Raw genomic sequence first — 15,268 nt, 5'->3', positions numbered from 1 at the left:
ACATAGTGAGTTCCAGGATAGCCAGAGATACACAGAGAAACCCTGTCTTGAAATACTTAAGAAAGTGCTCAACATCCTTAGTCATCAGAGAAATGCAAATCAAAACAACTCTGAGATTCCATCTTACACCTGTAAGAATGGCCAAGATCAAAAACACTGATGACAACTTATGCTGGAGAGGTTGTGGAGAAAAGGGAACACTTGTGCATTGCTGGTGGGAATGCAAGCTGGTACAGCCTCTTTGGATGTCAGTGTGGCAATTTCTCAGAAAATTAGAAAACAACCTTCCTCAAGACCCAGTAATACCACTTTTGGGTATATATCCAAAGGATGCTCAATCGTGCCACAAGGACATGTACTCAACTATGTTCATAGCAGGATTGTTTGTCATAGCCAGAACCTGGAAACAACCTAAATGCCCCCCCGACCAAAGAATGGATAAGGAAAATGTGATACATTTACACAGTGGAGTACGCCACAGCAGAAAAAAAACTAACGACATCTTGAATGCTGGTATTAAAGGCATGTGCTATCATATTCATATAAGAGGTAAGTTTCATGTGAAACAAGTAGGATACAGATGTTTACTATATCTATTTATATTTTAAAGCTAGCCAAATAAACATTAAAAAAGATAGCCCAAATATTACATAATGGACAAGAATTCCAGCACTAATTTTAATACTTGGAAGGCAGAGGCACGTGAATCTCTGTGACTCTGAGGCCAGGTTGGTCTATATAATGAGGTCTAGGAAAGTCAGAGTTACATAGTGAGACCCTGTTTCAACCATGCCCACACACACAAAAAACAAGTGCTGGAGAGAAGGCTCTTGCAGAGGACCTGGATTCAGTTCCCAGCATCCACAGGGAAAGTTCGCAACCACCTATAACTCCAGTTCCAGGGGACTCAATGCCCTCTTCTGGCGTGTGTGTGTGTTTGTGTGTGTGTGTGTGTGTGTATGTATGTACATGTGTATGTATTCAGTTTAGCTGTTAATTGAATAAAAAGCAGCAATTCTCCTCCATACATTTTTGAGGAATAAAATGTAGAACACTTCAAGTGTCCTATACTCTGCAAATAGCAATTTAGTTGTATGCCTGCAAACAATACATATGTAAATTGGTTACAGGATAAGGAGGTATGACATTTAGGTGCCATAATGAGTAGAAAAAAAAACAAAATTTAATGGAAGTTTGAAGATGGATTAAGGGATGATATCCAACAGAGTAGAATGAATCTGAGGCAGTATGTAGTGGGAGGTCCTTTGCTGACACAATATTTGGAAGGCACTGTCCCAGATAAGATTGACAGGGCAACAAAAGAACGGTGTTTCAGCTGTGAGCAAAGGTTCAAGGTATGTGAATATGAAAATGACAGTTAAGGGGGCTGGAGAGATGGCTCAGTGGTTAAGTGTACTGACTGCTCTTCTGAAGGTCCTGAGTTCAATTCCCAGCAACCACATGGTGGCTCACAACCATCTGTAATGAGACCTGGTGCCCTCTTCTGGCCTGCAGGCATGGAGGCTGAACACTGTGTATATAATAAATAAATAAATATCTTAAAAAAAAGGAAAGAAAATGACAGTTAAATTACTGGTAATGCATAATGCACAGGAGGGGAGACAGCAAGAAAACAGCTCAGAGATAACACCTGAAACGGACTACTTGAGAGTTATTTCACCTAGTTCTCCTGAAATCTGAAGAAGAAAAGAAGTATTTGCATTTGAAGATATTACAAAACTGAACTAACAGACAATAAAAAATGAACATTTATGTTCCTTTTTCCATATAGTGAATTATAGCCACTGCTTGGTGAATTAACAGGTGGAGAAAATTCTCCAGGAGAGATACATCTTCTTTGCCCTTGGTGCTATTCAGACTGAGCCACCATACTACACAGAAACCATAGGGGGAAAGTAAAATTCTGTTGCATATTCTAATGATAAAATATTATAGGGAGATATTTGAGTGGGTATGCAAAATTTTAAAATTTCATCCTCAATATGCTTCTCAAAATTGAAGAGGTTTCCTGTAAAAATGCTTTTTAATGTAACACTTGAGAAATTATAGAATAGGTCTCAGGTTTAATCTCTAGCATTAAAAAGATAAAGTTATAAATGGCTTACTTTTGGGGGAGGTACTCAAGTTAATACACTCGATAAATGCTTTACCTAGAATTTCCTGTATAGAAAACACAGTTCAATGAATGTTAGTTAATTCTGAGCTATTTTCATAGCTTCTTGTATAAAATATGGCAATACACTCAATTTTTATGAACATGATTCTTCCATGTTGAGAACACAAATAAAACCACCAAAACTTGCCATTTGATTCAACCTCTGAATGTTACACAGATCTCTCATACATTCATATTTACTATGGAAGAGTTTTAAATTTTTTTTACACATTTTGAAGATAAAACTACCAAGAACACCATAGATTATTTACTCTTGCTTTAATTAATCAAATGTTTCTGAAAAGAAACAATTCTATTAAGCATAATAATGTAATGAGTGTACTAAACATTGTTCAGTCTTTTATCTTTAATATACAATAATCCTAGATATTATTTGTTTTACAAATAAGAGACACAAATAAATTAAATTCATTCAAGGTTGCACAGCTAACAGTGAAAAAAAGCAGGATCCAAACATGGGTTTCTGCCATTCTATTCCATCATTCAAATTCTAGTTAACTAGCTATTGTGAATTATAGTATAATTCTAACAATCTCATTCCCAGGAATTACTCTAGAAAAATACAAACTTACATGCACACAAATACTTACATGTATTTGTGTACATGATTACTACACATAATCACCAAAACTCAAAAATAATTCATCTGCCCTTCCATGTTGAACAACTAAACAAATTGTGATATATCTATACCATGGTCTATTCTATGCAGCAATACAAAGGAAACAAAATATTAATATAACAATTTTTATGTGAGTTCTCAAAAGCACTACGTTGTGTACAAAACCAAGATTCATAAGATGGCATCCATTTTATATATTAAAACAAAAAAATTATAATGGAATACGAATTAATGGCATCCAGATATTAAAGTAGGAAGATTCTGTGATTAAGCTAGTATAAAAGAATTTTCTGGGGTAAAGGAACCCTTCTGTACTTAGATTGAGGTGGTGGTTACATGAAAGTATACAAGTTAAAATCCATAGGAATTCAATACAACCCTCAGAATTTCCATTTAGCTTTATAATTTTTAAAGACACGTCATCTTTTTGGTTAGTACTAATTGCTGTACTCCTATCTTCTATATACATTTACTAGAATTCTACCTACCACTACAATAGGATTTATTATTAAAATAGATTAGAATGTAGACATTTTAGAAATTATAATATCCTTCCTATGATGGAATTTTTATTGCCCTTGGGGACCCTTTACTTTACTTACCAGGATGGGCCTGTATTGTATTAGACTCAAAATTTACTGTCTTGTTCATAACACAAGGTGCAACCAACCAGTGTTTACTAAACTGGCTCTGGCAATGTGGACGAAGTGACAAACACATGGTCATTAATAAAATCTCTACTAGATAGACTAAATCTAGCTCTAATTTCTAATGAAACAATTACATCTAGATAGGCTAAATCTTGCTCTAATTTCTAATGAAACAGTTACTAAATTGTTAAAGATTTGCTCAGGAACTAAAAGGCATAGAATTTAGAAAGGAAGCAGACAGCACACTGCCAGTGGTACAGAGGTTTTTAAAGCCTAAAATAGGCAGAATCTAAACAACAATTACTCCATGCTCCCTAATCATAAATTTCAATGGGCTAAGTAAAAGATATATAAAGAAAGAGGTATGTACTGACTTTCTAGATATGTGATGTCTTGTAGTAGGCAACTTATTTTAAGGGATCACATGTCTGCTCATATATGTAAATCTTTCAGAGGCCATCATCCTACTCTTAAAATAAAAAAGATTGCCAAGCTGAAGGAAAATCTGGCAGGGAAGTGAAGTTGCAGAACAAATTACCACTCTCATATCCAAAGAGACCAGGAACCTACAGAGATACAGGTTTGGGCACATAAGCCTGTAAGAATTTTGAATCAACAATTCTATGATTAGCCATAGTGTGAAACTCCTGTGTTCCACAGAGTAGTTTCTACCCCTTTAAAAAGCTTTTCCTACAGGAATCTCACCAGACTTTCATGGTGAAGACAAGGGAAAATCTAAGAGAAAGCTCCTGTAGTGGTACTTGGCTGGCTGACTGCAACAGTCCGCCGTGAAACTCACCCAGACCATGCTCTCTAATATTTAATACAGAGGAAAGGGATAAATCCTCAGGGAGGAGAACATTAGTTACCAAATGGGGTGTGGTAAGGGGTAGGAGCAAAGAGAAGGAAGCCCTACACAAGAAGAATGAACAGGTAACCTTGCTAGAAACACACTCAAGACCCAGGTTCACTAGAACCTGACCAATCAGATAATTAGAGAACACCTTCTCCTCAAACAGTCACACCTGACATACCATCTAACTAGTAACAGTGGGATACAATTAGAAAAACTATAAAAACCTACTTTTGGAAAGCATCACAATGACAACCCAAATCAAGTACTGTAAAAATGAAGTTATCATGGTGGTTAGAAAGATGGCTCAGCAGTTAAGAGCACTGGCTGCTCTTACAAAGGACCCAGGTTCAGTTCCCAGGAACCACATGGTGGTTCACAAACATGTTCAACTCCAGTTTGAGGGAAATCCAACCTCTACAAGCACCAAGCACATAAGATAGCACACACACTTTTAGGCAAAACACTCATCCACATAAAGTAAACACTAAAAATAATATCACTAGAGGAATAGGAACTCTCTGGTGTCCTTACCCTGCCTTCCACCTACACAACCCAGGCCAACAAAAAACACGGAACAGGCCAACTCCTCACTAAAGACCTAGAAAAAGAATCAGAGCTTTCCAACTACTAAAAATTTATCAGAATCTCTTGCCCATGTGTAGTTTTCAGGATGTTCAAAAGGTAAGAAAATACCCCAAGTTACAAAGGAGTCACTGGCTCCAAACATAGTAATACAGATGTTGGGACTATAAAAAACTGAAACATAAAATAATTATGATTTGTTAAAACGTCTAATGAATAAAGTAGATAATATGGAAGCCCAGATAGACAACTTCAGCAAAGAAATAGAACCTACGAGAAAAAGTATATTTACTAGAAATACTAAAGTTTAAACAACAACCCAGTGGGCTCAACAGTAGATTTGATGCAGCCAAGAAAATTATCAATGATCTCGAAGGTCATGTTTATTGATCAGGCCATTAAAAATTAAAACAAAAGAGGACAAAGGAGAAAAAAAGAACTAGCACACAAGGGCTGGAGTAATGACTCAGTGGTTCAAAGACCACAAAAATTAAACAAAAGGGTAAAAAGGAAGAAAAAAACCAGCATGAAGGGGTTGGAGTGATGGCTCAGTGGTTTAACCCATTTGCTGCTCTTGCAAAGGACAGAGAACCAACATGCTGGCTCACAACCATCTGTAATTCCAATTCCAGGGGACCTGACACCCTCTTCTGGCCTTCACAGATACTGCAGACATGTGGTGCAGACATACATGCAGGCAAAAATAAACATAAAAAAGAAAAACAGCATACAATATTCAAGAACTGTGAGCCACCAACAGTACAACAAACTTGGAATTGGAATCCTAGACAAACAAAAAAAGCAAAATACATAGACTTATTTTAAAAAATAATGGCTGAAAGCCAGGCGCAGTGGTGGCACACACCTTTAATCCCAGCACTGGGCGCAGGGGTAGAGGCAGGCTGATCTCTGTGAGTTCAAGGCCAGCATGGTCTACAGCGTGAGTTTCAGGACAGGCTCCAAATTTACAGAGAAACCCTGTCTCGAAAAATAAAAAAAAAAATGGCTGAGAAATTACATACATAAAGCACAGAAAAATTGCTTTCTACACAAAAAGACATAATTATAAAACAAAACCAAAATTCTACAGCTAGTGTTATTATTGATGAGAGATGGGGACAAGTTAAGTGTTCCCTTTTCACTACAATTCTTTGGAGAAGAAAAATGTCAGAATACTAATATTACTTATTTCAATACTCACTACAAAACTATAGTACTCAAGAAAGTGTGTTAACATAGTGTATCATGGCTGGGGATGAGGCTCAGCAGTAGAGCACTTGCCCAGCATACTTTAGGTAATGATATCTGCCCTCAGCACTGCAAAAAAAGGTAGTATAATTAATGGAAAAATGGTTAAGACACACAGATTCGTGGAGCACAGCAGTTCAGGAACAGATGCACAGATGCAAAGGCAATTTAATAAATAAATGGTGTAATAAAATATCACATATGTGGGAAAATGAACTTCAACACATATTTCACTTTCATGGCTTACTGGAATACAAATTGGTAGAACCACTTTAGAGGACAGTTGGTCCACTTCTGTCAGAGAAAGATCAGCAATTCCATTTCCATGTATTTATCCAAAAGGAACTGAAAACTTATACTCACACAAAAGACCTATAAGCTAATATTTGCCACACCTGTTGTCCTCTAGTTTACACACATGCAATTCAAAACTAGAGGTATAGTTCAGTATGTATCTTGTACAAGGAAAGCCCCAGACAGACTCAATACCCAGCACCACAAGAAAAAGCCAGAAGTATACCAAGAAGCATTTCTAGGGGAAAAATTTTACCAGAGTCACCATATGCACCATATTTGTTTGTCTGTTTTTTTTAAAGGACACATGTTTGTTTGTTTTAAGACAAGGTCTCATATAGTCCAAGCTGTTCTTGAACTTGTTATGTAGACCAGGTTGGCCTTGATTTCTTGATCCTCATGCCTATTATGTTCCATTCCCTTAAGAGCTAGATATATATATTGGTACAAGAATAGATGTGATCAAGTCAAGTTGGGAAGGAAACCATGAGAGTTCCCATTACTATATATAAGATCTCTTTTTAAAAACACATTTAATTTTTGAAATAGGAAAATAAACAATACATCTTGAAATTAAAAAAGTACACATTAGAGCTTATGCAATGAAAAGTCTCATTTTCAACCACTAGCCCAGGCCACCAAACTGTCAGTACTTAATAAGCCCTTCAGAAATTCTGTGTCTATGTAAGCAAATATATATATATATATGTATTTTCTTGCCCTCAACTCATTATCTATTTTACATGAATGGCAACACCTCCTCTACTGTTTTTTGGTTTTTCTAATTCTATATACTATAGATTACAAAATATATAGTGTAATACTCTTGTAAAACTAAGCCCTGACTGATACTCAATATATCACCGATCTTCTGCTACTATAGGCAATATTCCAAGTAACTTCTAAGTATTTGTTGAATAAATTCTTGGGTAAAGTGCTAAGTCAAATGTTATGTTTATAAATATGGACAGCTCTTTTCAAGTTACTGAGTTAAATATCAGGAATTCTAAAATTTTGTCTTAGGAGGACATAAAATCTAAGATTATGTCATTGCACAATTTTCAGGAGAAATACATAACCCCTACAATACACAAAATGAGTATTTTACTCAGTTCCCCATGTTTCTAAAGACCATTATATTTCTATATAATGAATTTCATCCTGCAAGTTGTTGAAAAAAAAATCTATGTTATGTAAAGAATGTTACCTTTGAGATCGTCTTCCAGAACAAAGGCCAAAGCCTGATGCTTCACACTGGTGGATCTTGACCACTCCACAATATGATACTGGATTCTTCACTGCAATCACAGGGATACTTCAAAATTTGAATAAATAAAACATAATTACAAAGAATCCTTTGCCCTTATTATAATGCCCAAATAAGCATTTCTTCTTTTAGGTAAAAATTATTTTGAAAAGGGCGAGGAGCTAATGGCAAAATTGCCAATGTTCCTCTCATTGCATGGTGGTGGATTCCCTAGTATTTCTTCATAACTACAAAACATAATACACAAGAATTTTGTGATAAAACTTGAATGGGTGTTGAGGAAACCCAGGAGTTCCTTTGATAATAGTTGTTTAAGATGAGAGAGCGGTTGACCCATTTGTGTGCATATGTCCTTCCAAAACCACACTACCTCCCTCTAGCTTTTCACTCATTACCAATTATGTATAATTGCTGTAAAGGTTCCCAATTTGTTCACAGTTCCTTATATCCACTTTTTGAATGGTCTCCCACAATGTATCTGGACTTGGTCACGAAAGCACTCTTGTGATTTACCAATGTAATAACAGCAAATGTGACAGGAGCAGACACTTGAAAAAAGTACTTGTGTACTGGCTGGTGCTTGCTTTTACTTGCTTCTCTCTTTTGAGACTTGGAGACTACTACACTAATAAGTCCAGACTAGCCACCTAGAAGAGACTACCACATGGAGTGATGAGCCATCCAAGCTTAGGGCCTCCTACCAAAGCAACTAGTCTACCAAACACTAGTTGTCTATGCAAGGCCACCCTAAATCATCAAGCCACTAACTAAGCACTTTCTCTTATTCCTAAAATCTAACTAGAACAGGCTACATAAAAGTATGTGATCCAACACATACAGCAAGAGGAAGAGGTTTACACTATACATAAAGTTTCAAATATAAAAACTTCCACCAGCTGAATGAAAATATGAAAAAATATTATAGAAAAAAATGTTTCAGTCTTCCAAAGTCTCACAAATGTGCTGTCTGCCATCACAGATGGCACACACACAAAATTAAAAAAATGACAAATTTCCATTTAGTCACAGAAGTATCTTAATTATGATATATTTAAAACAAAGCCTTACACTCAACAGTTCTACTTGTAATGATAAATCCAGAATTCCAGAAATTACTTTTCCTCTTAATTCCAACTGTTTATCTATTTTGCAGGCTTAATGAAAACTGAACAATTTCCCTTAATGAAGCCTAAAATGCAAGAGATATGAACCTAATTAAACCTTTTTCTGGGGCTGGAGAGATGGCTCAGTGGTTAAGAGCACTGTCTGCTCTTCTAGAGGTCCTGAGTTCAATTCCCAGCAACCACATGGTGGCTCCAAACCATCTGTAAAGAGATCTGGCGCCCTCCTCTGGCGTGTGGGTATACCTGGAGGCAGAAAGTTGTATACAGAATAAATAAATCTAAAAAAAAAAAAAACAAAAAACAAAAAAAACCTTTTCTACCAGCATTCTTAAGTGGCATCTTCTAGCATCATGGCATCTCTTACCAATACTCACAGAAGATAGTAAAAGTCATCTATCAACATTTTGGTGGAAGTTTATTTAGAAATATCACCTCTGTTGGAATGAAAGGTGGAACACTGAGGAAATGACTTAAAGTTCTTTTAAGCACCATTGGATACTTTTCTGAAGTACACACACATGCCATTTAGGAAAAGTTTAATACCTTTAAGAAGCATCTGCCTGTCTTTGAAATAAAGCACAAGCTCTTTAATGAAATTCCACAAAGCCTGTCAATTTTCTGCTTACCTTTTTTCCCAGATCCAACCAAACCTGTGTGAACCCTTTATTCCTCTTTCCCACTTCAACGCTGTCACAACAACTGCTATTTCCTCTGCCTGGCAATCTCTTCTCTCTACCTTATTTATTCATTCTCGAGGCTCCAAGGGCACTCCACTGGTTTCAGTCACAGAAAAATTAATTCTATCTTTTTCTCGCTGTGTGACCTTTTGCAAGTTGGCTCTGTTTCACCATTTTAAGATTCACATGTCTGAGCTATGCTCTGCTCAGAGAGCTATCCAGTGCTCAACATAAAGAAAATTGTTACCAAATCTCTGTTGCTATTATTTTTATTATTCCATAAGGTAATCACCATTGTCTTTCCTAGAACTAGTAGTCAGATATTATCTGTTGAAAAAAAATAGTTCCTTGGATCCTACCTTAATACCTAACACTTTAAATGTTATTTCCAACAAACAGCATTTTAGGGAGTAAGGGAAGATGAAATAAGAGGTTACAGAGCAAATATTACTTCAACTAAATTCTCACCACCATCCTCAAAGATATGATTTGGCACATGAAGAAACTGAAGCACAGAGAAGTAAACTAGCCAAGATCAAGTGGAAGAGCAGAATATGAGTCCAAGTTTGCCTGATTCCATTGCCTGTAGTGGATATATGACATCAAAGGATTCCCTAACTCATGGACTTTGTCATCTAAGAGCAGAAGGCCTTAAAGATGGATATGTACAGTTAACATACTGTTAAGTGACTCCCAGATATCTATTATCTACTCTTCAGATCCTTAACCAGGCCTCTGTTCCCATCAGCAGAACATTCCTCCTCCTAACTGCTGAAAAGATTCCTCAAATTCTTTCCACTGGACATTAAGCTCTTACTTAAGGGGATGAGTATATTTCTCCCTTTTTAGCTCTAGCAAATAGAAAAAACTATGTTTGCTGAATGAATTAAGTGGAAATTATATTAATGACCACAAAGTTGAGAGTTTTCATAGTACTAAAATTTGACATAGGGAAACACACAACAAGAACAGTGAAAGGGAGAGGATATCTTAAATACTTTTACCATTGGTTATGATTTCTCTATCTAGTATCAGAGATTAAACTTGGTTTACAAACATATGATTGGTAGCTACAGTGAGACTTTACCTCTGGGGCCCTGCCCCACCACCAATGTTCTGCTATACCAATGGTTGCCTCTGAGACACTCTTCACGACCGGATGGCCTTGACAAGTACCACTCTTTCAGTGGTTACCTCAAATGATTTGTAAAAAGAAACAGAAAGAGCAAATGAAGGCAAACAGCTGATAACTAGTGACCTTGGATAAAGGGAATACAGTGAGTTTTTGTACCAATCTTGCAACATTTTTAAAATTATAATATTTTATCAAAAATTAAGTTTTCAAAATCTAATACCAGCAAGTTTCCCAGGAGATTTCAGCACAAAGGGTTCAGTGTATAAGTCAAGCTGATATCACATTTTCTTGTTAGCTAGTCCAAAAACAACATTCTAGCCAACCATAGTAGCCCATACTTTATAATCTCAGCACTCAGGAGGCTGAGGCAGGAGGATCATGAGTAGGAAAGCCAGTCTGGGCTACACAGTAAGCCCTGTCTCAAACTAACAAAAAAGCGACACTAGCTTAGGTTTGTGGGCTTTTTTTTTGTTGCCTATCAGCAGGTATCAGAAGAAAATGACCTTTATGGGTAGTGGGGCATAGCCGTGGCTTATGAGTTGGAGTGGAAAAATTATTTGTAGCTTGAAGGGTACTTATGATATCATAGATGCCTTCTATTTGCCAAAGTCCCAGTATAACTAACTCTCCCTTGACAGATCTTTTTTCTTCAGGGCATATCAGAACCACCCAGTACCCACAAGGACATGCCCTCATGTTCAGAAAAACAGCATTTTGAGTTCTTACCTTTCCTTTCCCAAGTCTGGAAAATTAGATCATGTAAGTTTTTTCCAAAGACTAAGCACAGAAGCCCTTTTGATTGTAGGATCCTTGCTTCTGTTGTCTATGGATAGCCCTACAGAAAGGACAAAACAATAACCATGGGGGAGTCACAAAACCAGAAAATTTAAAGCAGTAGTTACTTGGTCTATAATGATCACCTGCTAGCATCTTCTTATTCATTCAGCACTTCTAAACCACCCATCCTAGATTCTCCCCACCCTGAAAACCTTTATAAAGCTGAGAATGCTTTAGCTTTCTCATCCACAGTAACCAGAACAATATAACTTATGAATGAGCCAAATGTCCCCACTTTATAAGGGTATCAAGGTAAGGGGTAGGTAGCTCAGTAGTAGAATGTTTGCTGAGTATGTGCAAGACTCTGGTTTCAATTTTCAACACCAAAAATTATGGTTAGGATAGTGCCAGATGGGTATCACCCAACACCCACCTCTCACCTAAAAAAGTGAGGCAAGCAAAGATCACAGTAAATTATCCCAATGAGAGATTTTCTTAATATAAGTCAGACTATCAATTCTATCTTCTTCAGTTCCTACTTTTTATAAGCTCCATGGAGAGGTAGGTACATTATGTCCCATAATAATATTCAACCTCATTTTAGCCTCTCTCTCTGCATTCCTATCAAAGCTTCTAAGAGCTCTCTAATGTCACATCTACACAAACACCTGATGTCTTCTGATTTCCTCACCAGCACCAAAATATGTGATTAGTTTCATTTAGACCTCAAAGTAAAAAAAGAAGAGATGGCTTTGTATAGCTTAGAGGACAAACATTTGCTATGGTTGGTAGAACACAACAGAGAGGAAAGGCAAGCATTACTAAAGTAGATGGCCATACTAAATCTGACATTCTTGTACTTTAGCTTTCACTAACTCATATGTCTTGGGTGTAATAACTGCCCCAGAATCATCAGTTGTGATGGTCCTGGGACTCTCCCCTATAAGCCAGAAAGTGGTTTACAAGTGCCTTGAAAGCTATTTCCAAGTCATTCCTGGCTCCTTCACTTTGGACAAGAATCATATACCACACTGCCATGGTCTGATTCAATAAAGAGAAAACTAAGTATGGATTCTGGAATTAGAACACTGTAACCTATATTATTCCAGAACTAACTGGCTAAAAAATGTGAGAAACTCTTTTAAGGTGACAGTATTGGAATAAGAGCTCTTCTCTAGTGAACAGAAGTGAAAGAAAGGTGGCAATGATGGTTCCCAATGTTGGGAATTGAATATGAACTGTGCACTCCCCAACTTAATATGATCAGCATTCCTCCAACTTCTGTAATCCTTGAGTGAGAATTTATCCTCTAATAATTCAAGTATTTAAACTCAGAGCTCACCTTAAATCGAAAAGAAAATGATAATTATGGAAGTAGGACACTCTTAATGTTAAACAGAAAAATATGCTCTTTTCCCCACCCCCATTCTCCAACCCCCAGGGCAGACAAGAAGTGGCTGCAGGCAAGGTATTTAAGAAGTACGCTGGGAAAGTGGATTCTGGTTAGCGCGAACTAGGCAACGATGTGGTGTAACCAGTTTTTACCTATTTTTTTTTCATTACTTTTCCGAGTTTAGAGAGTAGCAGCTATCTTTATCTGACTGAATGCAGGGAATGAGGTCTCTTTTCCCTCTAGGTCACTGGAATTACTGTCACTAAGGTTTTGATTTCTTATACCATCTGTGGAGGACAGAGGGTGGGGGTCTCATCCTCAACTTCACAAGGTGGGTGAGGGTCGACACACATCTCAGGACATGTATGTCCTTGTACCTTAGGCCAATGGAGCAGCCAAACAAGTTTCTTGCCAAATCCCTACAAGTGACAAGTCCTAGGGCTGCACAGAGATGAACTGTTAAGCACGTCTTCACAAGGTGGGTGAGGGTCGACACTCACTTGAGATGCCACTCCACTTTCTTCCTGACAAATAATGAACGCAGGGTGCCAGTCTCCACCAAAGCCAAGGCTCTGCTCCGAAACGCAGGGGAAAAGATGGGAAGATTAAACAAACAAACAAACATATAAATGTGGCCCCTTCAGAGGAGGTCATAAAAAACGAATTCGAGAGCTGGAAAAAAGTTAACAACTGTACCATGCCCGGTGGCAGAAAAACCTCCCCGTAATGGGCGATTTTCCCACCTCCAGGACCGCAGGGCGCTAGGCTGCTGCGAACACTCACAGGGTCCTAACAATGACGGCAGAAAGGAAAGTTCGCCGTCCGCCAGCCCGCAGGGCGCCCGCGCTCCCGCTAGCTTGGCATTTGGGCTCTCGGGGTGTCTGGTTGCTCCCTGCACTGCCGGGCTTCCCCGCTCCAGACACTCGGTGTCTTCCCGCTCGGCAAGGCTCAACCAGCCAGGGTGCGCCCTCTCGCTGCTAGGACTGGCCAGCCGCAGGCGGCAGAAAGAGCATGCCCTCTAGCCCCGAGGTCTGGTCCCCACGAGTCCCGAGAGCACAGAACAGGCACGGCAAGGGGCGCCGGGAGGGGAGTCTGAAGGCAACAGCCGCCACAGTTATGGCGCTCAACGCCTTCCGAGGTGGCCCAGAGGCTGCAGCCGAGCTCGCGTGTCCGTGTCCGCGCCCCCCCCCCGCCCACCCCCCAGCTCGGGCCACCAGGCACAGCGCGCCACCAGCAGAGGGGCGACTGGGCACTTTACCTCAGCCCACACAAGCTCTCCGCTCCACGGCTCTCGGGGGACACCGGAGGCAACCGCTTCGTGGAACTGGAGCTCCCCCCAGCGCGGCGAGGCCGGGACCCCTAGCTCCACGCCGCCCTCGTCCCACTCCTCGAGGCCACCTCTCCCGCCGCCAAAGCCGCACTACGCCCACAACCTCGCTGCCGCTGCCGCGGTGACCCTCGGGAGCGCCTACCTTCGGCGCCGCTTCGGGCTCCGCTCCTTTCCTGCCGCACTCAGGGGCCCCTCAACGTGCCGGGCGAGTCCGGCTAGGGTGGTAACCGCCCCCTAGCCGCCCGCTTTCTTCTCTTCCCTCCCTCGCACCTGCCCCCTAATCTCCTCCTCACCCCGCCCTCCCGCCCGGACCTCCCAGCCGCCACGGGGGCCGCCCCTTAGCGCTGTACTCCCGCCCTCCGCCCGGGCCGCCTGGCCCGTCAGGCCTCAGCCCTGGGCAGGCTGCTGGGCGGCGGCGGCCGAGGAGGCACGGAGCACTATTGTATTCCTGACACTGTGCGCTCCCACGCTCCGCCTCTTCCCTTTCCTTCCTCACCACCGCCACTCCCCCCCCCCCCACCGCCGGCTGCGCTCGCCCTACCCGACCGACTCCCCGCCGTCTGCTTGGCGCGCGCTCTTCTGGCGGGCTGGGCGCCGTCGCCAACGCCACCGGCTTCGAGGCTCCGCCCACTTTGGGCTCCCGCACGCGCGGGGCGGTGCTTCAGGTGGGTTCTCCTCCCCTCCTGCTGCGCGCGCTGCTGCCCTGAGGAGTCCCAGCCCCGCTAGGCGCTAGAAAGGGCGAGGTGCACTGGCTCTATCACCGGCCAGACTTAGCTTTTCAAGTCCCCGCTTCAACTTCAAGTTCTGCGTTTATAAACTCGGTGACCACCATTGATTTGTGTCATTTCTGCTTGAAATATGGAAAAATAATAAAGGCAAGGAGACAATTGACAACACATTTATCCAGTTGCAAGCAAACATGTTTTATGAAGGTGTCGGCTGCTTTTCTTTTTTTTTAACTTCTGATGTCTATATAGCTAGCCTACAGCTCCCAGTTATTCAAACCTCCATACAGGTGTTGCTGTGGAGGTATTTTGAAATATAATTAAAGGCCGGTTGACTTAAAAGTGGGGATTATTTTCTCGTTTAGTGTAGGTGGCCTGTCAGAATTCTTTA

The 15,268-nt window shown here is 40.2% G+C and overlaps 1 long non-coding RNA gene across 1 annotated transcript; it reads right to left on the bottom strand.

The window, feature by feature from the left end:
* Window positions 1-7,688: 7,688 nt before the first annotated feature.
* Window positions 7,689-14,426, bottom strand: LOC121443716. Its single transcript, XR_005973689.1, has 4 exons — window positions 14,295-14,426; window positions 13,323-13,394; window positions 11,379-11,487; window positions 7,689-7,764 (listed from the first exon to the last, which is right to left on the bottom strand). It is a non-coding gene; the product is annotated as an uncharacterized LOC121443716 (long non-coding RNA).
* Between the last annotated feature and the right edge of the window lie 842 nt (window positions 14,427-15,268).

The sequence above is a fragment of the Microtus oregoni genome, unplaced genomic scaffold (genome assembly GCF_018167655.1).
Source record: "Microtus oregoni isolate MIOR12 unplaced genomic scaffold, Mior012 000112F_ref0000385, whole genome shotgun sequence".
Taxonomy (NCBI): domain Eukaryota; kingdom Metazoa; phylum Chordata; class Mammalia; order Rodentia; family Cricetidae; genus Microtus; species Microtus oregoni.
The sequence above is the reverse complement of the archived record's forward strand: the minus strand, read 5'-3'. Positions and strand labels throughout refer to the sequence as shown.